The 18,392-nt window shown below is 45.9% G+C and overlaps 1 protein-coding gene across 6 annotated transcripts in view; it reads right to left on the bottom strand.

Annotated features, from left to right (window-relative positions):
• Nucleotides 1-447, bottom strand: part of VRK1 (VRK serine/threonine kinase 1) — an 85,573-nt gene extending 85,126 nt beyond the window's left edge. For 3 of the 6 annotated variants that reach the window (XM_003928841.4, XM_074393587.1, XM_074393581.1), the window contains exon 1: nucleotides 359-447. The gene's annotated coding sequence lies outside the window, so the exon portion shown is untranslated. Of the gene's footprint in view, nucleotides 1-11; nucleotides 138-358 lie in introns of those variants that run through there. The other 3 variants (XM_074393579.1, XM_074393588.1, XM_074393584.1) reach the window with 2 other exon arrangements.
• Between the last annotated feature and the right edge of the window lie 17,945 nt (nucleotides 448-18,392).

Genomic DNA, 18,392 nt, shown 5'->3' with positions numbered 1-18,392 from the left:
ACCCGACAGACCCGGCTTCCCGGCGAGGCCCGAGGCGGCGGTGGGAGCCTGGCCACGACAACACGCGCGTTCGGAACGCGGAGCTCGGATGGGGGCCGGCCTGTCCAGTCCAGGCGTTCCCGGGGGCGCCGGCGGGGCCTGGGCGAGTCCAGGAAAGAGCGGACGCCCGCGCAGGCTGAAGCCAAACGGCGGAGCGCGGCCCCGCGGGGCTGCCAGGACGGACGGCGCCTCCCGCACCCCCAGCGGACCCACAGGCCGCCCGGAAGGTCCGGCCCCGCCCCAGCCCCCGACCGCCCGCCTCCGTGCCCCCCCGCTTAGCGCGCGAGTCCTCGAGCCGTGTCGCCTGCGGCCTCCCTACCCTAGGCTGCAGACCCGTCGCCTTCTGCCCAGTACGAACTTCCCGCCGCTTTCGCCGACTCGCAACCCAGCAGCAGCGCCGGCCCCTTCCCACCCTGCAGTATGGAGCCTTCCCATTGGCTCGGAGGCGACAGGGAAGGGCGTGGCGAGCGAGAACGCGGTGGGTCGGGGAGGAGGCTACGCTAGGCCGGCGCCTCCCCGGGAATGCCGGGAGCTGTGGTCTCGCGCTCTCAAAGCATTCTGGGAGTTGGAGTCTCTTAGCAGCAAAGTGAGATTTCCCCGGTCCTTCTGCTCCCGAGGGCTTCTAGGAAATGTGGTTTACAGCCTCTGATTCCGCCCTTCTGATCAAATCCAGTACTGTATTCGACAGTGCCATAGGATCCGAAATAAATATGCTAGTGTTCGTAATAGCTTGATTTATTAAGTGTGTTGGCAGAGAGCTGGATGTAAAATGTTTCCTGTTTCTGTTAGGATTAAATAAAATAATCTAGAGACAGTACTTTAAACTTAGTTGGTGCTCAATAAATAGCAGATAGTATTAGGATTGTTCTGCCCACTCACTGACATGTGTGTAAATCCAACCTGGTTTTCGAAGCCTATTTCAACGCCTATCTCAAGGTCTACCTAACTCTCTGTAGTGTTTCATCTGTAATCAACGTATACCTCTGTTTGCTTTGTGTTTATTCCAATCAGCTAAGTCTCTGTCATCCATGAGACTGAAAGCTTATTGGGCACTGGGTCATTGTTCTAGGTCAAAATCACCGAAGTCACAGGCAGAGGGAGATTAACAATGAAGCCAGTGAAGCATTCACTTGCACAGGTGCCTCGATGAGTGTATGTAGCTTTAGGGGTTTTTTGTCGATTTAAATTTTTCTTTTTTCTTTTTTTTTGTTTCGTTTTTGTTTTCGTTTGTTTGTTTTTGAGATAGAGTCTCACTTTGTAAACCAGGCTGGAGTGCAGTGGCATGATCTTGGTTCACTGCAGCCTCTACCCCCTGGGCTGAAGCAATCCTCCCACCTCACCCCACCACCAAGTAGCTGGGACTACAGGCACAGGCCACCACACCTGGCTAATTTTTGTATTTTTTGTAGAGAGGGGGTTTCACATGTTGCCCAGGCTGATCTTGAACTCCTGAGCTCAAGCAATCTACCCGCCTTGGCCTCCCAAAGTGCTAGAATTACAGGTGTGAGCCACAGCACCCCTCTGATTTTTCTTAAAGTATGTCTCCCAAAATTGTGTGAGCTTCAGTCCCTACAAAACCTGGAATCACACTGTCCATTAGATAGTGCAGTATAGAGCCTGATGTCTTACATTTTCCCCTCCAGATACCCTCATCTGCTCCAAAGACTTCTCCTGCCTGACCTCTGCCACAGGAGGCTGACCTCTACAAACTACTTCCAACTCCCTGTGCTCTCTGGCTTTGGGGTGTGCCCAGCGGAGAACCCCACAGAAGATGGGGAGGAAAGAGAAAGTCAGTTAGAGTAGATTAGACCCCTGGATCCTTACTGGCAATGTCACCTCCAGTTAGCGGGTCCCTCAGCTGAGGGTCACTGCTTCCTGGTCCTCCCTCCAGTGTGCAGTAATAGCCCTTCTCTTTGTACCCCGGAACTGGAAGTGGTAACATCAGGACTGCTGCTGGCCCACAAGTTACTGCTCCCTCCCTCGTGGTTCTTACCTCCAACAGCATTGTAGATAGTCTCATTGCAAATAACCCTCCTCAAATTACCCTATTTCAAATATGTCATCTGCTTCCTGTTGAGACCCTAACAGAAACACATGGACAAGGTGAGCACTCGATAAAATGTATTGGCAAAAATGTCTTGAGATTCACACATCTCATGGGTGTGGAATCCCCCAGCAAGACTCTGTGGCCAGAATCCACTGAGAGAAAGTCACACACACACACACACACACACACACACACAAAGAAAACTTGGAACAGGACTTATCTGTCACAGTGTGACCATGTTCCCCTAACCTCACAATAGACATGTGGAAGAAATGTCCCTGCTTCCACACTGGGTTGACAATTGGCTGACATTAAGGCACAATTAAATCAGCAACAGTATAAGGTGAAAATGGAATGTATTTATTCTGGAGCTCATGGCCCTGGCACCCTTTGTCTGATGGCTCACTGTTAAACACTCTGTAAGTACGGCCCTGTTCCAAGGCAGTCGCCAGCACCTACAGCACCACCCACACATCCTGAGATGTCTTCCCAGTGCAGAGCATGGCAGGACAGCACTCCAAGCTGCTGTGGCAGAGACAACGTGTCTGAAATGCTGTAGATGGGAATACAACGCTCAAAGCTAGGAAACCCTTGACAGGTTCTTATGAGTTGATAGCTTGGTATCAAGATCAGGGGCATGCATAAGGTTGGCCAGTGAGGACTGGCTGTTGGTGGGCTTTAGAAACTAAGAATTGAACTAGTCAGGAAAGGTTCATAAAAATAATCTTGCCATATATTCAAAATACCTATACAGTCCAAACAAATGTTTACAGAGCACTTACTCCTGTGAGCCAGGGATTGAGCCCAATTCCAGGGATTCTGATTTAAGTAATGTTAAAGGAGGCAGTACTATTTGTCAGGCACTGTGATTTTTCACACACATTATTTCCCCAATTCTTAGAGGGAAAAAAATCTTGAAGATTTAAACAATGATTCTTGGTCCCCTGAATCTACTTCCAAATGTTCATTTTACTCTCCCTTTATGTCCAGCTTCAATGCAAGAGGACAATTCTCATAAAGAAATAATTTAGCACAGTGGTGGAGACTTGTACAGAATGCTGTCATAGCCTAGTACTGAGATTCCTGGTTAAGGGGTCATAACTGATGCTGCAGGGTGACCCAGTGAGTAAAAGTTTTCCAGCTTCCCAGTAAAGACAAACCAACTAAAAATCTATACATGAACTCTGTATTGATTTCCTGCATAGTCAGACCCCCGAGTTCCCTTTTTATCTCTGGGAGCCCTACCACAAAAAAAAGTGGAGAAATAAAAATAATCCAGGCATGTTGAGAAAGTGTGAGGAGGTTAGTGTTGGCTCCACTGTGGCAGAAACTCAATCTATAAACTTGAAACAAACACTATAGTTATTAGGAAGCAACACTGTTCTGGCAGGGTGCCCAGCAGGCACTGACTCAACCCGTGAATCAGTTTATAAATCCTTACCCTTGTTATTTTCATCTGTAGAATGGGAGCAATCATTCTGAGCCAACCAGCTCTCTGCCACCCCAGGCTGGTAGGAGGCGGATGAGGTAATGTTTGAGAAGGGCTTTGATCTATCCAGAACAAAGTCACTAGGGTGTCCTTACTCAGTGTAGGTGGCCTAAGAATGGCCCAAGGAAATATCACCTCCTGGGAGGGAGAAAAGGAGAAAGGAGTGAGGGCCAGAATGTGATCAGGATCTTCTGAGTATCCTGACCCTGGTCTGTGCTCCCCCACCACCTCTTGATGCTTCATCTCATCCCAGGTGCCCAGAACCCTTATATTACTTTTAGCAAGGACTTTTGAGCATCGACCATGTGTGAGGCACACTGTCTGATATGGATATGGATTAGCTCTTTCCCCACACAAATCTCATCTTGAGTTGCAGTTCCCGTAGTCCCCACGTGTCATGGGAGGGACCGGTGAGAGGTAATTAAATCATGGGGGTGGCTACCTTCATGCTGTTCTCATGATAGTGCGTTCTCATGAGATCTGATGGTTTTATAAGGGGCTTTCCCCTCCTCACTCATATTTCTCCTCGATGCCGCCCTGTGAAGAAGGATGTGTTTGCTTCCCCTTCAGCCATGACTGTAAGTTTCCTGAGGCCTCCCCAGCCAGGAACTGTAGGGAGGAACTGTGAGTCAATTAAACCTCTTTCCTTTATAAATTACCCAGTCTCAGGTATGTCTTTATTAGCAGTGTGCGAGCAGACTAACATAGTCCTTAACACATTTACAATCCCGTGGGAGCGCCAAACATGTCCTCGAATGTTTACAAGAACCTATTACATGCTGGGAAAACTATCTCATGTAACCCTGTGAGGTGGGCAATATGACCCCAGTGTCCAGATGAAGAGACAAAGCCCCAGTGAAATGAACTGATTTGCTCAAGGTCGCACTGCTTAGTGGCCAGTAGAGCTGCCTGACTTCGAATCTATCCTGATGTCAATCCCAGCTGTTGACGTAGGAAAGTGTAATGAGGCAAGAACTAACTGGAGGTACACAGACTCCACACCGTGAGAATACAGGAAGAAGTGTGCATTGTTCTACCAGGCCTCACAGAGAAGCCTGAGAAGGTAGAGAAAATGCTATGAACCCAGTCACTCCGCTGAACTAATATGGTTCCTCTCACGATGGTAGAGAGAGGCTATTTTAGATATTTCGATGCAATAATAGATTATCGTAATTATTCTGAGGTCAGAAGTGGATGAAAGAAGTTTTAAAAGTCTAGAAAATGTTTCCTTCTTCTTTTCTTCCTCCTGATAATGACATCGATGGTGGTGATGATGGTAACCATGACAATGATGACACTGACAATGGCAGCTTTAATTTATTGAGTTTGAAGCATTTGCCAGTTTGAAGCATATGCTAATACCTTATAAACACCATTTCCAGAAATCTTCACAACATTTTAGGTAGCTGGTAACTTTACCCCCCTGTAGAGGTAAGAAGATTAGAGCTCAGAGAAGGTAAGTCACTTGCTGAAGGTCACACAGCTGGTAAATGATGCAGTTGGGCTTTAAGCCAAAATTTCAACTGACTCAGAAGACCAAATGCTTAACTACTCTACCATGAGGTTCACCAAACACTCATCATTTCATATGCTTACGTCTTCTGAGCTGGTTTTCAAAATGCCATACTTATTTTCTCTTCCTCAAATCTTGAGAGATTTACCATGTGGGCCTCCAGGAATGACTGAACTGTTTCACAGTGTCCTGGTGAAATTCTCTGAGCTGAGGATGATGTGAGCTGCCTGCAGGTGGGTTGCTTCCTCCTTTCTTGTTAGGAGGCGTGCCCGATAGGACCTGTAGACACTCAGCATCCATTTCTACTGCCTCCTTCTGTACCTTCCTACTTACTGCACAGGCTGCAAAACTGAAAAGTTGCACTTTCCAGAAACCCCAGTACTTAGGGCTCTGAATGCAAAAAAGTTCCACCAGTTAAGGTCCTCAAAGAAGATGTGGAGGGCAGGTTGAGGTGGCAACATGGTCATGGTGTTGTCTTGGAATTTTTCCACAGCCACGTTCCACTGCCTTGTCCCTAATGTCACGACTGTCAGAAGATACTCATGCATTGTGTTGGTATCAGTATCAGCTTCCTGATGCAGCCATGAGATTACATAAGAAAGATATGGACCTTGCCCAAAGAGAGGTCTGGCCTTCATTCTCAGCAATCAGAAGCCCTTGGAATGTCATGCTTCATAGAAGTGTCTTTGTTTGCCAGGAGGCCTTGGGTCACCAAATAGTCTAAATATAATTTAGGGTGGGGCTGGTCATGCCAGATAGTCTTAGGATGGGTGGCTGCTCACGCCAGAAACATCAGCAATGCAATTTAGGGTGAGTGCTTTGAGTCACACTGCATCAGTGTGGTCCACAGGAACCAGAGACTGAGATCAGCCACGTGGGCAACCAAACCTTCGTGACAGAGCCCCAGTAGAAACTCTGGACACCACAGCTTGGATGTGCTTCCCTGGTCCACGGTACTCTGTGTGTATTTTCACAAAGTGGTACTGGGAGGAAACATCCTAACTCCATGAAAAGAGGACAACGCAACTGTGAACGTAGAACCCTCTCCAGCCTCCACTTCTTCTCTTGGCTGATTTTAACCTATAACCCTTCCCTGTATTAAACCATACCCATGAGTATCACGCCTTTTAATGAGTTCTAGGAATCTTTCTAGCAACTTATCCAAACTGAATAAGGTTTAGGGAGCCCCTCAAATTTTGCAATTAATTTCAGAAGTGAGGGAAGTCTTACAGGCCATGTTCTCTCCAGCTGTACAGTTGGCTAAAACTGTTGCAGAGTTCTCACACTCCCTAGTCCCAGGGGCAGCCTCCTCATTCTTCGCCTTTAGACTCTTGCCGAGCTGGTGACTCCCCGGCGAGGCAGTTCTGCCGTGCCCGAGCCAGTGCCTGCCAGTCTAGCCCTTCAATCTTTTAATCCCTATGTTAATACCTTTGTGTTTTAAACATCTAGCAGACTAACAGTTAACTGTGTCCTGTGCTAAACTTTGACTAATACAGGAGAGAAGAGAGACACAAATAAATGCAATCTATCATCAATTCTAAGAGGCACGCTTTTCCTATTTTAATACCTCTGAAATGTGGATATAGCTTGTAACTGATGCCAATTACAATCGGCAGTGGTTTTTTTCTTTATCAGCAATACATAAAATAATGGGGCATCTGATGGAGTCTTAGATTTGTTGAAATTTTAGGATACGTGGTGTCTGCTTCATCAGAAAGTCTTTCCAGATCATTTCTCCTCTTCATTTTACTTCTCACATTGCACACTGGATCCGATGTCCCCAGACCTGAGGGCATGGACTTCTTCCTTTCTTTCACTTCACACTCTTCGAAAGTGAAAACAAATACCCTTAGAGAAAGAGAGAAGCAATGTGTTCATGCAATAGGACATGAGTTTCATGACTGAGAGAGGCCTGAATCGGAAACATTCCTCTACCACTTAATTGCTGTGTGACCTTGTATAAATTATTAATCTTGCTGAGCTTCCTCTTCATCTGTAAACGATAGTGGCTGTTGGGATTAAATGAGATAGCACCTATAAAATTCTTGGCCCTAGGAGGCACTCAGGAAAGGCTTTCCCTCCTCCTTCTGCTCGTCCTTCTCTTACCGTTGTCCCTATGAACATCATGAGGTCAGCCGCTCACATCACTCCATGTCCCAGAGCCAAGCTGCAAGCAGCTGTTACCATTTATTGTCTGTGGCTAGACATAGACTCAAGACAAATATACGTTCATGTTCATATCCAGTCGCCAACTTGCGAACTGGGAAAGGAAGGAGAGTTTTGTCAAAAACAAAAGCAAATTGTTGCTTTTAGTTTTACAACCATCCAACTCTTGTCATGTTTTGATTTCAGGGCTGCTCCAAGATTCTGGGACAAAAGGCACTATATATAAGCATGATTATGAGACTCAAAGGGGGCTCTGAGCAGAATAAAATCCTTTTATTACAGAGAATTGGAAAGACTTGTTGCCAAATATAGTCACCGCATGGAAAATGCAGTTTTTCTTTCTTCCCACATCATCAGCGTTGCCACCACTGTGCTGTCTCTAAACCCACATGCTATCAATTAATCCATCTACAAATATTTTAAGTGATAATGACTAACATATTTTGGCAGTTACCATGTGCCACGCATGGTCCTAAGTACTTTATAGCTTGTATCTCATTCAGTCTTCCTAGCAGCTCTTCCCCGAGGTAGGTATCATTATTAGCCCATTTGACAGGTGACGAAATTAAGCCTTGGAGAACTTAGGCAGCTTGCTGAAAGTCATATGGCTAAAAAGAGGTAGAGTCAGGATTTCAATGCAGCTGTATGGTAACAATTATTATGTTCCTCCTCTACATCAAATGGAATATGGGAATGCACAGCAAGATGGGTACATGTCCTTGATCCTCAGAAATCTATAATCTGATCATCAAGATAAATGTCAAGTGACTGGCATACGAGTAGCTGTCCCAGCAGCTGAGGTGTCACAGATATCTTAGTGAGCCAGGGTTCTTCCAGAAGACAGAATTCAGAGTTGATACTCTGTTTCTATGAATTACCATGTTCCCCTCCCTACTCCTGACCTCGTGGCTTCCTCCCAGTTCAGGCAGCAAGGGTTTTCCTGCCCTATGCCTCAAGGAATTCCACAAGAAAGGGAACAAAGATGGTGGCAATTCTGGGCTTCCAAATTTTAAAATACAATCTTGAAATTCAAGGTAGAAGCAATGTAATTCAGAGATTTTCAGAGTTTCAGAAATGTATGCTTTGGAGTATCAAACATCAAGACCTTGGAGGAAAGGCTACAGTATAGCAGAAGCCTCCGAAGACCTTTTTCCAGTGCAACAGTGAGTATGTGTCCTAGAATGAGGAACAGAGAGAAGAAGGAGGGAGAGAGGGGTCACTGCCAAGGTGTGTTTGAGAAGCGCCCTCTCTGTATCTCGCCCCAAGACCAAATCCCAGACCGTGGAGGCGATAGAATCTCAGGTGAGATGCATTTGATGGGTCTCAGAGCATCAGGTTTCACCTGTGTCCTGGAATCTCTCCCTCAGGCAGTGATTCTGTGGTGTTACAGGCTAAATTATATCCCTTTTTATTCCTGTGCTGAAGTCCTAACCCCTAAAACCTCAGAGGTGACTGCATTTGGCCTATAAAGAGGTGATCACTTAAAAATCAGGTCATTGGGGTGGGCCTTCATCCATTCTCCCTGGTGTCCTTAGAAGAAGGGGACATTTGGACACAGAGACACGCAGAGGGAAGACTCTGAAGAGCAGGGAGAAGACGGCCGTCCGCAAGCTGTGAGAAGCCTCAGGAGAAACCAACTCTACCAAAACCTTGATCTTGGACTGTGAGAACAGAAATAAACTGTGGGAAAATCAGCTCCTCTTAAGTCACTCATTCTCTGGTATGTTGTTATGACTGCCCTAGCGGACTAACACATTGCAGTGACCTCAGAGCCGCAGAGCTGCAGAGTTCTGCATCAGGACCAGTCCCCACACCACAGAGGCTGGCTCCCCTGCCCCTCCCCAGGTCTGGGCTGTGGCTCTGAGCTCAGTGCTGCCTCTCTATCTTGCACCAACATCTTGCCGCCACCTACCTGTGAGCCCCATCAGGAGTCCTTTCTTCTTCTGTCACTCAGATTAGAGGGAAACTTCTAAAAGACCAAAGCGTGAACCGAGAGAGCGAGAGAGAAAAAGACAGAGAGAGAGAGGTTGGTGCAACCACTTTTAAAAGTCTAATAGATTGATAGAATTCCTAGGAAAATAGCAGGAGGGGACGAGAATGAAACTGTGTTCCACACTGAATTCCTAAAAAGAAAAAAAAAATTAAATAATAAAGAAAAAATTCCACATTGAATTCCTAATAATAAAATAAGAAGAAGAAGGAAATTGTGCTGCACTCCTATTACGGGAGGATGGTGGACGACACTAACTTGTTTAACCTTCACTGCCAACTCTGAAAGACAGGTATGATCACGTACCAGATGAGAAGCAGGATCTCAAGCTGTCGGTAGGGACGGTGGGGTTTTATACCCGACACTGTCTGACTCAAAGCCGTGATAACTCCACACTGACGACTCAAACTAGATTCCTGGCCATTTTCCTCTCTCTCTCTTTCTGCATAAATGTCTCCAGCTAATACTTCAAGAGAAAGAAAGAATAATCAGCAAGTTAATACATTATACTCAGTTCAAGCAAACAAGCCAATCGTTGTTTGTCTATCACAGGTGTGGCTTGATTGCTGACCATTAGTGACCATTAATAAAAGAAACCAGGTTACCACTCACACGTACCATTGAATTTCCCAGGGAGCTGAGCCAGGGAGCTGAGCTCAGCCAGTATTTTCACAAGCTAACACCTACAACGGAGACACATAAAGCATGATCTAACTGAAGTTTACCATTTATCTTTGGGAATTAAAATACAAACCAAAGGATACTTTATGAGCTTGATCATTCTCTCCCCCTCGCCGTCATTGATCTCAGCTTAACACAGAGATAAGCCTCAGTTGTTCTGCAAATCTGTTAAGCAGCTTTAAGAGGAGTCAGGACATATTTGAAGGGCCTTTACGTGCCTCTGCTGGTTTCATCTGAAGTTTCTTCACTGACCATTAAACAAATGAAGAATGAGCGCCTAGTGTGTCCCAGGCACTGTGCTGGGCTCTCGGGATAGGAATGAACAAGAAAAGATTGTTGTCCTCAAGTGGCCACACTCTTTGGGGGCAGATGGACACAAACTTATGGTGATAGGACAAGGGAGCAGTGGCATTATGAGGGGAATTTCTGCTCCCACTGGCCGGTTTTCATGAGGAAAGCTCGATTTCACACCCCAGGGGATGTGCTCTTGGAAAGAAATTGTAGCCCCTCTTCCACTCACTCCTCCCAAGTAAAGTGAAGTGACTTGCCAGATTAGTAAGACTTAGAGAAAGAACACAACCTGGGTCTGAGTTTCCCGGACCCACCCACTCTCTCACTGTCTCTCTTTGATCTGCTTGCCTGCCCCTGCCTCCAAGGTGCAAAAAAGCTTGGGTCAGGCCCAAGACTTGCCTTCCTAACTCAGATCTGGAAGCACAAATTGCTCTTTGGAGGCTCACAGGTGTAGGACAGGGACTCCTTGCATTTGGCTATGAATGGCTGGCCTCAGCGGAGTTGCCCCAAAATTTAGATCTGGAGCCAAAGTCTAAGGAAGCTCCATTGGCCACAGATCAACCCATATTCTCAAGTCAAGCTTTACCTAAAATAAGGCCGGCATTTTGATGTCATCTATGTGATTCTATGTCTATACTTCTACTCATTTCAAAACTCAGAGGGAAGGAATGAGTGTTATTTAATCACCAGTAGCTATGACAGTGGAGAGAGGGAGGAAATGAATGAGCAAAGCGGAGAGACAGCTAACCCAGTGGAGGCAAGGGGCTGGGGGGTAAGGCTGGACTCTAGCGTGAGGTTCTGAAAAATAGGACTCAGGCAAACAGGCATGGGAAGGGCATTCCTGGCAGGGGGAGAGGCATATGCAAAGGCATGGAAGGATGAAAGAGGCTCAGTGCATTTGAGAACTTGCTAAAATCTACCCTCTTCTCTTGACTCCCCAGGGATGGCACCTGCTTAGCTCCACCCCTTCTCTTTGGATGGATCACTGTCTGGACTTCCTCATCTCCAGCCATACATTAGCCCTCTCTATTACAGCATTTGCCTCCTTCACACCACCAAAAGCATTCTTGCAAAGACCACCCATGACCACGTGGTACTAATTACAATTACCATTGTTCAGTTTCTATTTCACCAAGGCTCCTCCAATGTTCACCACAACTGACCATTCTCTTCTTCTTAAAGTACTTTCTTCTCTTGGCTTCTATAACACTGCTTCGTCCTGATTTCTGTTTTTCTCTATGAAAGCTCCCTGTACTAACATTTCTTCTTTGGCTTCAATTTCTAAGTCTTCAAGGCCCTTTTTTTCTATCTTTATGTTAGATATTTTTTAAGAGATAGGATCTTGTTCTATTGCCCAGGCGGATCTCGAACTCCCAGGCTCAAGTGATCCTCCTGCCTCTGCCTCCCAAACAGCTGAGATGACAGGTGTGAGCCGCTGCACCTAGCTTACGTTTGGATCTTTATGTTCAAGTCGACATGGATATCAGGGGGTGGAGATTAAAACTTGGGCATTATTAGCATCTAGTTGCATGCTGGAGATGGGAGTGGATCATCTGTGAGGATGGATGAGCTACCCCTAAGAAGCGAATGTAGATTAAAAAGAAATCAGAGTCAGTGGTGATGGTGAAGTAGCTTCCATCATACCAATCTCCCACTGGACAGTAGCCAAAAGCAGACAGAAACCAAAGGGGATCTGACCCTTGAAAGAAGGGGCCACACTAAGGGACAGCCTTGTTTATTTGACTTTTCTACAGAGGACACTTCCCAGTCTGCATGCCACAGGGTGGCTAGAACTCAAGAAGAAAACCATAGTTTTATTACCTGGAGGCATCAGAGGATGGGGTTCTGAACTGCCAGAGCAATTGGAAACTGATGGAAGGCAGACGTCCTAGAATGGGGGTAGTCACGAGGGGCAGCCCTAAAACCTCCATATATACACCCCTGAAATCACTGGCTCTTTAGCGAATTGCACATGCATGAGAAAGATGTCAAGGAGCCCAAGGGGAAGACAGTAATTGGAAAGTGAGGCCAGGTGCAGTGGCTCACGCCTGTAATCCCAGCACTTTGGGAGGCCGAGGCAGACGAATCACAAGGTAGGGAGTTCGAGACCAGTCTGACCAACCTGATGAAACCCTTTCTCTACTAAAAACACAAAAAAATTAGTCCAGCATGGTGGCGCCTACCTGTAATCCCAGCTGCTCAGGAGGCTGAGGCAGGAGAATCACCTGAACACAGGAGACAGAGGTTGCAGTGAGCTGAGATGGTGCCATTGCACTCTAGCCAGAGTGACAGAGTGAGACTCTGCCTCTCAAAAAAAAAAAAAAAAAAAAAAAAAAAAAAAAAAAAAATTTGGAAGGCTAAAAGAACAGTGTGCAGATTTCAGCAACTGCCTGCTGTGGGGAGACCAAGATTGGGGTTTGAGTCCCACCGAGTTAGAGGAGCTTAATAAACATTTCAGACTGTCTAAGGAAACCCCCAAAAAGACCATGACTGAAGACGAAAGGCTATGTCCAAGCTCTAAGGAACTAAGCAACAGAGATGCGATGATGTCAAGTAGTTGTTTTAGGCACACAGCTAACGAGTTTAGGGCTGGGATTCAAACCGACCTGGTCTGGCTTGTTACAGTTGTCAGCATCAAAATGAAGTCACTGGTATTAGGGAAATCCTAACAAATATCACTGGGGAAAGCCATAAAGAGAAATTCTCATGCTTGTATGTCTCTGGCTAAAAACGATCACAAAAGACTGCAAAAACCGCAATCTTGCGCAAAGGTCATTGCACAAAAAAATCCTCCTGCCAGGACATCTGCCCAGCAACTGCCTGTCTAACCTCAGACTGGCATCACCCTTGTTATTGATCTTTGTAGCCAAGAATAATTATTTCTAAACAATTGTGTAATCCTCCTCATTTTTTTGAAAACCTTTGTCTTTCTTTACCTCCCTGAATATGCACATAGTTTACTAGGGTACGCATTTCTCCATTGCAATGCTTTATTCCCAAATAAACTGCTTTTTTTTTTTTTTTTTAAAGCAAGCCTCTCTCTAGTTGTGACTTAGGATGACAGACCCTATAGCCCAGGCCCTTGCCACTGCCCTCCACGGCCTCTCTCTGCGCATCCTGCATTTTTCCTTTAAAGCACTTGTCACCAAATTCAATATCCAAATGTAATTGTATATTTGGTGGTTTGTGTTCTGCACGAGGCTGAAGATTCCTGGGCAGAGAGCTTACCCAGCCCCTGGCACATGGTCCACACCCACTAAATATTTGTTGAATGAATAAATGAATCATTTGGTATGGCTGATTTACCAATGCTTGAGAGTGTATAATGTATTCATATCTCTTCTGGTGGTAAAAAATGTATCATTAAAAATGCCTTCATGCCACATGATTTCACCCCCTTGTGATCCTGGAGTGAATTAAATCACCAATAATCATTCTCATTTATAGCTGGGTTTATTTGTACATATCTATTACTGACTATTTTTAAGCGTGATCAGGAATTCCTAAGTGCAATATGAATGACTCAGTATTTGATTAATCAGCTCAGTAGGGAAAATTTCTATGGGTAATCAGACTGAACATAAAGATAGGGCGCATGCTGAGAATGAACGAAGGGAAGGAAAAGAGGGAGAGAGAAGGACAGAGATAAGAATTCTTTTGTAGCCAGAAACGCAGCTTGAGTCAGTGCCACTGAATGTACAAAGTTTCTTTCTTTCTTTCTTTCTTTCTTTCCTTTTTTTTTTTTTTCTTTTGAGACTGAGTTTCGCTCTTGTTGCCCAGGCTGGAGTGCAATGGCGCGATCTTGGCTCACCGCAACCTGCAGTTCCTGGGTTCAAGTGATTCTCCTGCCTCAGCCTCCCGAGTATCTGAAACTACAGGCATGTGCCACCATACCCAGCTGATTTTCTGTATTTTTAGTAGAGATGGGATTTCACCATGTTGGCCAGGCTGGCCTAGAACTCCTGACCTCAGGTGATCCACCCACCTTGGCTTCCCAAAGTGCTGGGATTACAGGCGTGAGCCACTGCGCCCGGCCATTGAAGTTTCTGTTTCATTGTGAGGTTGGGCTGGCAGCTGTATTAATTTCCTGGAGCTGCTGCAACAAATAAGCACCACCGTGGAGACTCGTAACAACAGAAGTGCCCAGTTCTAGAGGTCAAAGTCCTAAAGCGAGGTGCCCGCAGCGCTGTGCTCCCTCTGAAGGGGCCTCCTGCAGGAGCCGGTGGTTCCTGGCTTTCCTTGGCTACTGCCGGCATCTCTCCAACCCCGCCTCTGTCTGCACGTGGCCTTCTCCCCTGTATGGCTCATATCTCTCTTTCCTTCCTCTTTTAATGAAACCGGTCATTGGGTTTATGGCCCACTCTAAATCCAGGATGATCTCATCTCCATATCCTTAAATTAAACACCTTGTTTCCAAAAAATATCACGTTCACAGGTACCCAGAGTTAGAACTTGGACGTACCCTTTTGGGAGACACAATTCAACCCACTGCAGTGGATGTTGCTGCGTAATTCCCTTTAATGGTGGTACACAGTGGGGACTGCTAGCCAGGTGCAGTGGCTCACACCTGTAATCCCAGCAATTTGGAAGGCTGAGGCAGGTGGATTACCTGAGGTCAGGGGTTCGAGACCAGCCTGACCAACACAGTAGAACCCCGTCTCAACTAAAAAGAGAAAAAATTAGCCGGGTGTGGTGGTGCACGCCTGTGTTCCCAGCTACTTGGGAGGCTAAGGCAGGAGAATCATGTGAGCCCAAGAGGCAGAGGTTGCAGTGAGCAGAGATTGTACCATTGCATTCCAGCCTGGGTGACAGTGTGAGGCTCTGTCTCAAAAAAAAAAAAAGGAGTGAAACTGCCCTGACAGTCAACTTCTGTTCCCAGGTGTCACTGGCCATGTTCCCACAGCTACATGTTCTTTTCAAGTTGGAGCCTGCTCTGGCCCAAGCCCAGTACTGGGTGTTGTTTTATTCTCACAAGTACTCTGCAAGATCTCCACTTTCCAGAGAAGGAAACATATACCCCAAAAGTTTAAATCAGCTGCTCAGGGTCACATACATGGAGATGCAAGGTTTGACTTCAAGTGTATCTTCTCCAAAGCCAGGGATATCACCATCCCACACTGCCTGAAACACTTCTATTAGAGAGCCACTGAATTGTCAAAACTCATTTGTTAAAATGCAGACAATTCCTGAGAGAGGTAACCCAAGACTTCCTAGAAACCCAGATTGTAGAAGACTGTGTTAGATCACCTTCTTCTAGAACCTGAGAAACCTCAGGGGCACACATGTAGGGAGAGGCACTAAGGTGGAGTTTGCGTACAAGGGTAAACTCACACACTGAGAAACTGATGTCCACAGAGGTTAAGTGATGGGAGCAGGAGTACACAGCAAATCAGAAATCAGACCTGGGAATCCTGATTCTGCATCAGAAAACTTGGAAGGCATCAGTCAATTGAAATATCCTAAACTGGCTGTGTTGAAGGATTGCTATCAATGGAATCAAGTTTAAACATCAAAGTCACAGCCAGATTTCCCATGATCAGACCTTTCCGGGATCTCTCCATAACCATATAGTTCAGACAGGAGAGTTTTAGCATGAAACTAAGTGTTAGAGACCTGAGTTTCAGTAGCCACTTCTCCACTCTGAGCTGCAGTTTCCTCAACTTTCAGCAAAAATGTGGATTTAATAATCTCAAAGTACTGCTAGCACTAAATATGTATTATTCAGAAGCTCCTAGAGCTTGGGCAAGCCTCAGCGCCAACTAGAGCTAGTTCAAACCCCAAATAGATATCCACTGCTGACACCTCTTCCCCCCTCCTCTATTATCTGCACTCCACCATTCCAGTGGGGAACCATCATCTATCACTTTTTTTTTAGACGGAGTTTCGCTCTTGTTACCCAGGCTGGAGTGCAAAGGCACGATCTCGGCTCACCGCAACCTCCGCCTCCTGGGTTCAGGCAATTCTCCTGCCTCAGCCTCCTGAGTAGCTGGGATTACAGGCACGCGCCACCATACCCAGCTAATTTTTTGTATTTTTAGTAGAGACGGGGTTTCACCATGTTGACCAGGATGGTCTCGATCTCCTGACCTCGTGATCCACCTGCCTCGGCCTCCCAAAGTGCTGGGATTACAGGCGTGAGCCACCGCGCCCGGCCCATCTATCACTTTTACCTTGCTGTTGAAAAGAGCTGACCACTTCTGTTCTGTAGTGAGCATGTGACTGAGACCTAACCAATCAGAGCAGCTTATATCCTGAAGATTATGATTGACTCAGGAATAGACATCCACCCAATTTGAGCCAATGAGATACAGTCCGGACACTTCTATTGAAAATATTGGGAGAAAGAAGTGCTCTGTCTGTTGGCCTTGCCAATCGGTAAGAATCTCATTATGTGAGCCAGGGAGGTCAGTGTGAAGGGGAGCTAGAGTATGGTAAATTGAGTTCTGGTAACACCGACATTGCTGGAGCGTCTAGATGCAACCTTGCCTGAACTCCAAACACTCATGCTCCTGAGATTTTTAGTTACAAGAGCTAGAGTCATCATATTCCTTACTTTTTTTTTTCTTTTTCTGTTTAAGCCACTTTAAGTTGTTACTTGGAACTAGAAGTTTCCTGATTGATACCAAAAAACTCTCATTTTAAGGATGAGAAAATGGAAACCCAAAAAAATAGCTTTTCCATAAAATCTGACAGCAGAAAGCACCTTAAAGCCCATCAAGTCCAATTCCCACTATTTGTAGATAAAGAAACAGGTGTCCAGAGATGAGAAGTGGCTTGTTATGTGTATACAACACACACATACACACACACTCACATTGCAGTGTGAGTTGTCTTATTACAATACTGAGGAACTCTGTTTATCATCAAACATTTCATACCTCCTATTACACGTGAGAGAATTATTATCTAGCCTGGTGCCGTGAAATGCTTTTTCCCATAATGGAATTTTACTCTGGAAGTGTATTTTGGTATTAAACTGTTCCACTTTATAATGTCGATGGTTCAATCTGTGATCTAAAAGGCACTTAAACGCTTTGAACAAGAAGCATAAAAAGCTTTTATTGCAAAAGCCCTGCTGGATCTACCAATTTTGCCATTGATCCTTTTCCCCAGAAGACTGCTCCTGGAAGCAGCCATTGCAGAAGCAAATCCCATGGTGGGGTTAGGTCTCCCGCGGGTTAGTAAGACACATTTCAGAGGGTTGTACTTTCTGCGTGCCCATATGCAGATACCAAAGCATTCTGGATGGACTGCAACAAAATGCTTTAAGCACATCTCTCCAAGCAAAGACATTTGAGCAATCCAGAAAGGCCATGAAGATTGAGTCTAATTTCCCTTGTTAATCCCAGTCTGTTTCCTCCATTAGGTCACTCCATTGTAAAATAGGTTCAATAATAACAGTATCTGGGCCGGGCATGGAGGCTCATGCCTGTAATCCCGGCACTGTGAGATGCTGAGGTGGGAGGTTCACTTGAGGCCAGGAGTTCGAGACCAGCCAAGCCGATGTGGCGAAACCCCATCTCAACTAAAAAGAAAATACAAAAATTAGTGTATGCCCATGGTCCCAGCTACTTGGGAGGCTGAGGCATGTGAATTTCTTGAGCTTGGGAGACAAAGTTGCACACCAGCCAGGGCAACAGAGCAAGCTTCTGTCTCAAAAATTATGAATACTAATAATAAAACCAGTATCCAGTGTTATTGTGGGGGTCAGTCAGTTACAGTTTCTAAGAAACAACCTGTTACATATCAGTGCCTGGTGAATATAGGTTTCCTGTTCCTGATTGGCATGCTTCCTTCATAACTGAGGGATTCAGGTCCCACAGAGAGCAGTGATGTCGTGCAAAGAACCCCACACTTGCAGCAGGGAGACTCCTGACATCCTAGCTTTACCCTGGGCAGTTCTTTCACTTCTCTAAGCCTCCATTTCCTCTTATAAAGGGGCCTTTGAATAGGTCACAGAACTGTCATTGTCACTCACGTTGTGTATGGACCGATATGGCTGCCTCCAACCTCAATTCCACGTGACCTTTCAGCTCAATTGCCTGGCCTGGAAAAGGGAATATAATTAGCACCTCCTAGTCATTGACTCACCCTTTACCAATAGCTGGGGACCAGGGAAATTTGGTCCACTGCCAACTTAGCAGAAGCTCTAGGCAGGAGTATCCCATGAAGGGGC

The sequence above is a fragment of the Saimiri boliviensis genome, chromosome 2, assembly GCF_048565385.1.
Source record: "Saimiri boliviensis isolate mSaiBol1 chromosome 2, mSaiBol1.pri, whole genome shotgun sequence".
NCBI classification, from domain to species: domain Eukaryota; kingdom Metazoa; phylum Chordata; class Mammalia; order Primates; family Cebidae; genus Saimiri; species Saimiri boliviensis.
This window is presented reverse-complemented; position numbering and strand designations above follow the sequence as displayed.